Source organism: Gadus chalcogrammus, chromosome 1, assembly GCF_026213295.1.
Source record: "Gadus chalcogrammus isolate NIFS_2021 chromosome 1, NIFS_Gcha_1.0, whole genome shotgun sequence".
NCBI classification, from domain to species: Eukaryota; Metazoa; Chordata; class Actinopteri; order Gadiformes; family Gadidae; genus Gadus; species Gadus chalcogrammus.
Window position 1 is genome coordinate 4,157,076 of NC_079412.1, and position 7,500 is coordinate 4,164,575.

The following is a 7,500-nucleotide window of genomic DNA, read 5'->3' on the forward strand; positions in this document are numbered from 1 at the left end:
ACAAGAACACGCACATGTACACAACCATGTGTATGCTCGCGCATGCACACAAACAGTTGTGTTACTCAAATGTGCTGCAAGGAGCAATTCAGTCAAATCTTTGCATCGGCAGCATACATCTCTCTATCTCATAGACATATCTCTACCGTCCCTAACCAGCAATATGCTTCATTCTAGGCTTTAAAGGTCCACCTAATGAGAGTAAGCTCTATATAAACGACTACAAAAATATGAAAGTGGTGCATGTGTATGATATGAAACTAATTTTACATTTTGCAAATTAAATTCACACCTTGGGACCTAGTCAACATGCTTACTATTGTGTAATTAATTACAAAAGTTCCATTATTACCGGAAAAACCGACCAACTAGCAGAACAACAGCAATATGCCTGTTTAACTGAATTGGGCAGGCGATGTAAAACGTGCCAATCAATCTGTTGTGCTTTTGGGGATGTTGAGTTGTCACCATGCCAGCACAATCTCCTGGTAGCGCCGTGGCCGCACCGTGTTTAAACATTACCAGGGACTCGGAGGCAGAGGCAGCCCAACTGGCCCCGTTGCCTGCCAAGTACAGATCGGAGAGTGAAATAAGAATACCTTAAAGAATGCTATTCGGCTGTGGAAAGATTAACTTGGCAACGGGATTGATGGTAAATGTGGCAATTTTCTTTCCCTCTCATAGGGGGTCCACACAAAAATGGACACCATAGGCCTGTGGAGCATTTGGGAGTAATTTTTCCATTTTTAATAAAGCCGCAAATTGTCCAGTGCACTGTTTTAATGGAGCCGGCTACATGCTGCAATTAACCTAGATCGGGAAAATGAGGAGTACCTTTGAGTGAAGAAATCCTTGCTCTAATGAGGTCCCTCTTACAGGAACATACTGCTCTTTAAATAAGGGCAATCAATTCTTTATTGATTATTATTTAATTTTTTTTCCCAGAGTTTACGTGCATTTTAGCTGCATGGCATTTATGGTTTTAGCCGCTTACCTGATGATACTTTGTTTACTATCCGGCATGATAAGGAATGTGTGGAGCCCCACAAAGACAATTGCCGTTAATGTTCTCTAATTAGTTTATTACTCCATTACACCAGATGGAAACATAGGGGTGGATTCTCTTCCCCATTTTCCCTATCTGCATTTTGATTGGACAACCATAAATGGCAGTAGACAAGATTTGATTGGACCAAAGCTGGGACAAACGCTAGCAAAATAATATTTATCTCCCCTGCGTGTCATCATTAGGTAAATGTGTGTCACCTGTGTTAATTATTGATGATGTTCACCTGTGTTGCGTGTTATTGAATTTCCCTTGGGACTGCTCTCTGAGGTCTGTGTGCACAACTTTGCCCACTGTAATACTGTTACATGTTCTTAATGATAATAATACATTTCATTAATAAACCGCTTTACAGAATAATTACTTTACATCAGAAGTTTCTTGGCTTTAATGTGTTCCACAAAATTAAACTTTGCCCACAGAGGATTGATGGATTGATGGATGAAACAATAGATAGACGGATAGATAGGAAGGAAGCTAGTTAGATAGAAAGACAGAAAGACAGGCAGACAGACAAATAGATAGATACAGAGTTAAATGAATATAGATATACAGATAGATGGGTGGATATGTAATAGATGGATAGAAAGATAGAAAGAAAGACAGGCGGACAGAAAAATATATAGTTATATAGATATTGGCAACTTTATTTATCTGTCGACGGACGGACGGACGGACGGACGGACGGACGGACGGACGGACGGACGGACGGACGGACGGACGGACGGACGGACGGACGGACGGACGGACGGACGGACGGACGGACGGACGGACGGACGGACGGACAGACAGACAGACAGACAGACAGACAGACAGACAGACAGACAGACAGACAGACAGACAGACAGACAGACAGACAGACAGATAGATAGATAGATAGATAGGCTGTATTTAGTTACGGACACAAACTTTGCTAAGGACGTGGTAAAGGTGGCGCTACCTTTAAATGACCCCTGTATTGCCCCTAAGCGTTTCCCTGCTTTTGAGGACCGCTGAACGGCCATTTAATAAAGGCCTAGACTTCCCTTTACTACACCTGTCTGATCGTAGCTCCAGCGAAGGGACGTCACGTCCAGGTGGGGGTCAAAGGTGAAGCCATTGAAGTTTGAAAGCAATGGGTGGAATCCCGGCGCGCCCGGTACGCCGAGTTAAAACGCACCAGAACATTTCAAACAAATAAATAGCGGGCTTTTCAAGGTGCCCTCTCCACTTCATAGCAGAGCATTGATCTCCTACGGCTTCCACCTCAAGAGGAAAGAAGTGCAGGGAACTCTGGAGAGCTTCGGAAACACAGTCCTCCCTCCGCAGGCGCGCACGGCATGCTCGCCAAACGCACACAGACACGCAAATTCAGTCATTACACATTAAGCCGTACCTTATGGCTGTAGGTGTGGACCTGGGCTGCTGCTGGCTAATCTACCTCACACAGGAGCCCCGTGCTGGGGTTACACAGTGCTCTCGCCCTAATCCCAGCTCAGATCTCCTCCAGCACTCTCGCTCTCTCTCTCTCTCTCTCTCTCTCTCTCTCTCTCTCCTCTCTCTCTCTCTCTCTCTCTCTCTCTCTCTCTCTCTCTCTCTCTCTCTCTCTCTCTCTCTCTCTCTCTCTCTCTCTCTCTCTCTCTCTCTCACTCTCACTCTCACTCTCACTCTCTGTCTCTGTGTCTCTGTCTCTCTCTCTTTCTGAGTTCAATTAATTAATGCAGGGTTCCTTTCCGGTCTAAACAAGGAGGAAAGAGGATTTCACTTTTTTTCCTTCAGGTAAATAAATGTACCTCTTTTTGCTACCAAAGCTTTGAGGTTGTATTGGTAAAAGGGGATACTTTAGTGGGGGCTGCCCGCTTTGGGAGCCAATACCTCATGATCTCACAGAGCGGGTTTATTTACAGAGTGTTCAGAATGAGGCTGCTCTCCCCTCTCCCCTTCCCCACCGTCAGTGTGCTGCCTGCCGGCTGACTGTTCCAGGGGTCACTGAGATCTGCTGTTATCACAAATCCTTGCACCTCCAAACACACACACAAACACACACACACACACACACACACACACACACACACACACACACACACACACACACACACACACACACACACACACACACAGACACACACACACACACACACACACACACACACACACACACACACACACACACACACACACACACACACACACACACACACACACACACACACACACACACACACACACACACACACACACACACTCACTCTCCCCTGCCAATCCTCACAATTTCTACTTGTTTTGTATGCTCTCTATTATATACACTGCCGATCCCATCCAAAGGGGAGGTCAGTGTGCGTGGGTGCAGATTGGTGTGATTAGAAGCAGGTTTTTTTGCCATGTAAACACAGACTCTGGCCAAGGTGACTGTGGAGTCCTCTCCCCCTGTTCCCTTTAGCTTCCACACAACAGCCTAACAATGCAGCCCCCGGCTGGCCATGCATACTGGCACTGCTCACATGGAGGAAACGCCAGCTGCGACACAATTGTGTTCTATTATAGCTATACCAAATCGGGACGTACATACCTCTCTATACTTTGCAGCCAAATGCGCAGTGTTTTGAGCATTGCATACCAAACATAAATAGCAGTGTGAAGCAGGAGTCCTCCACAGGAGCAGAGTCAGCTGGCTGGTAACTTGGTCGTGATATCTTAGAAATGTTCTGCTTTCTACTTTCCACTACTACTACTATTTTCCCAACACATATCGAGTTTGCTCCCACGCAGCACTCACTGGGGCTGGGACTGCCAGTGAATGGGTATTTCCGGCAGGGCTACGGAGACAGAGTGCGGAGAGTTCATTCAGAGTTCAAAAATCCCATTTTGAATTATCAGATTTTTGTTTTAGGAAAAAAATGTTTTTTTCATTTTTCGATGTTTTCATTTTGAATATTCGCTGCAGAAACACTGATATTTGAATCGTTTCCCTTAGATCAAGATTCACTGTGTTTTTGGCTGCAGTGGCTCTGGAGGTAAAGCGGCAACCGGAAGGGTACTTGTTTAAAACCCAACTTCTCCTAGCTGAGGGTCGATGTGTGAATGGGTGTTTGAACAGGGTGGCCATTATCGCCTGTGGCGATAATGGTGACGCCCTTTAAGTGACTTTTATGGTTAGAAAAGCGCTCTAATAATGGGGTTAATTTACTATCTTTTTCTGGGCTGGCGTTAATCCATATTCAGTTAGCTGCAGTTGGTACCGCAGCTGAAGTCCAATTAGAGATCGGGAGATCGGGAGAGTAACACCCCCGTTATATGGTCTTCTCATCATTGAAACCAGTTAGATTACTGTCATCCTGATCCAGGAATCTCAACTTTTGACTGCGATACAAATCTCCTGGCGTGGAGCCCTCCTCTGCTTATGCTATAGTGGTGGGCTGCATGAACTCTACTTCAACCCTGAGAATCTGTGTTTTTTATCGAGCTATGCTGGTTTCCAGGGTGTCTGCATGCCTGCGGATCATCTCGGTCCCCCCCTCTCTCTCTCCCTCTCCCTCTCCCTCCCCCTCTCCCTCTCCCTCTCTCCTCTCTCTCCCTCCTCCCTCACGCTCTCTCTCTCTCTCTCTCTCTCTCTCTCTCTCTCTCTCTCTCTCTCTCTCTCTCTCTCTCTCTCTCTCTCTCTCTCTCTCTCTCTCTCTCTCTCTCTCTCCAGTCCTCCCTCTCCCTCCCTGTCTCCCTCGCTCCCTATCTCTGAGGAGACTTTGGATTAGTCTAATTATCATCGCCTGTGTCACGGAAACAGGCAGGCGGAAGGTACGGTTCCCGGGAGGGCCCTCTTAGTCTTCACACCGCGCGTCTGGAGGTGTGAGCCAGGCGCGCGTGTGTGTCTGCGTGTGAGTGTGTGTGTCTGCGTGCGTGTGTGTGTGTGTGTCTGCGTGCGTGTGTCTGTGTGTGGGTGTGTGTGTGTCTTCGTGTGTGTCTGCGTGCGTGTGTCTGCGTGTGCGTGTGTGAGTGTGCGTTCCTGGTGATAATGTTTGTGCGGGCGTATCTTCATGCAGTTCGCCTGCAGCTGGGTGAGACAGCTGCTGAGGGTATTGCGGCCTGCCCCATCCTCCCCAAACCTCCCCTCCAACCCCTTCCCCCCCCCACTCCTCCTCCTACTCCACCACTTTCTCCTCCGCTGTTGTGGAGCTGCCCCTCCTTCGCTCGCTGCACAAACAATTAAACACATTGCGGCTGACGAGCATGCTCAGGGCTCTTCTCATAATTAACAGGAGTTCAGTGCTTACATTTAAACATACATGCAAATTCATTCTGCTCTCCCTCCTACCCTGCTCAAGACCCGTCCTAGCATTGATGGGGAGGAGTGTGGTGTTTGTGTTTCCGTGTGTGTTCATGTGTGGTTGTGTTTTTTTGTGTTTGTGCGTGTGCAAGTGTGTGTGTGTCTGTGTGTGGCGTGTGTGATTTGTGTGTTAGGGATGTGTTTTGGTTTGCCGTGTGTGTGAGTGCGTGGCCATGTTGATATTTAAGGCAATGGTTTGGATTCAAAAGCCTATTTTCTCCTCTGTAGCCTTGGGACATGCAGTTTGACTGAAAACAGGAAGAGTGCAATATCGTGCGATGCCACTCTTGTTATGGTGACTTCATGACATTAGCTGTGGGCAACACTGGCTCCACCGTGCAGACATCACAGGAATAGGAATCCTCTCGGTCTCTCTCTCTCTCACTCTTGCTCTCCCTCTCTCCCCCTCTCTCTCTCGCTTGCTCCCTCCCTCTGTCTGTCTGTCTCTCTCCCTCTCCCTCTCTCCTTCCCTCCCTCTGACTCTCTGTCTCTTTCTCTCTCTCTCTCTCTCTCGTTCTCCCCCAGCGCTGATCCTCATGCTTGCAGACTCTGCAGATTGTGCAGTCCTGCCCTGTGAAAAGTTCATCATGTTGGGCCAATTCTAAACACATTAGTGGCTCACACGGGGGAAGTCTCTTACAACTGGGAAGAAGTGATACTTTTCCTCCCAACGGGGGGAAACTGAATACCTTAGTAGGGCTGCTGGGTGGTGCACTATGCAATTGGATGATCAGCACTGAACAGACCAGGCCAGGCCATGATGGCTTTGAGGATGTTTCTTCTTTCTTTCTTTCTTTCTTTCTTTCTTTCTTTCTTTCTTTCTTTCTTTCTTTCTTTCTTTCTTTCTTTCTTTCTTTCTTTCTTTCTTTCTTTCTTTCTTTCTTTCTTTCTTTCTTTTCTTTCTTTCTTTCTTTTGAAGAGAATATGTCTCTTACGGACCAGTTGAAGGGGGTGTGTTATCCTCTTCCGGGCTTTGTACCACCTGTACAGAACCGATGAAAGTTGGGCTAGCGGCAGGCTTGTTTGATCGTACATATACGTCAAAGCACCGGCAGCAGTCGGCGTGGCCGACCAGACTTCTATTGAAACCTGTGAATGCAGAGGATTTCTGAGTAGGCTCAGAGTACGAATGACTGCTAAGGAGAAATGATGTGTCCATACGCATAGGCTCCCTATTTTTTGGGGAATATGGAAAGAACCCTAGATTAATTACCAACCAGCTATCTCCTGTTTGATACCTTCCTGGTCAAATTTACCTCTCTGCATTGATAAAGAGATTGATTATCGATTCATCTCTGTGATCAGGTTCTATAAATAATTACGGAATAAATGGAGTTCTATTTAGACAGCATTCAACCTCTTTCACTGTACAGTTGTAAATTAATACAGTTTCTCTTTCTCCATTTGTCCATTCGCTGATCCAGCATCAATAGCAACTCCAGCCCACCCCCGCCCCGTGTGAGGGCCCCAGCCCACCCCCAGCCCCGTGTGAGGGCCCCAGCCCACCCCCAGCCCTGTGTGAGGGCCCCAGCCCAATCAGGCCCTGTGTGAGGGCCCCAGCCCAATCAGGCCCTGTGTGAGGGCCCCAGCCCAACCAGGCCCTGTGTGAGGGCCCCAGCCCAACCAGGCCCTGTGTGAGGGCCCCAGCCCAACCAGGCCCTGTGTGAGGGCCCCAGCCCACCCCGGCCCTGTGTGAGGGCCCCAGCCCACCCCAGCCCTGTGTGAGGGCTCCTGAGGTTCAACAGGCCGCTAGAATACCATTCTGTAACAGTGAGTAGATTATCCCCGAGACGCACACACACACACACACACACACATACACAGACACTCACACACACACACACACACATACACACACACACACACACACACACACACACACACACACACACACACACACACACACACACACACACACACACACACACACATACACACACACACACACACACACACACACACACACACACACACACACACACACGCACGCAGACACACACTCACGCACACACACACACACACACACACACATACACACACACACGCACACACACTCACACACACACACACACACACACACACACACACACACACACACACACACACACACACACACACACACACACACACACAC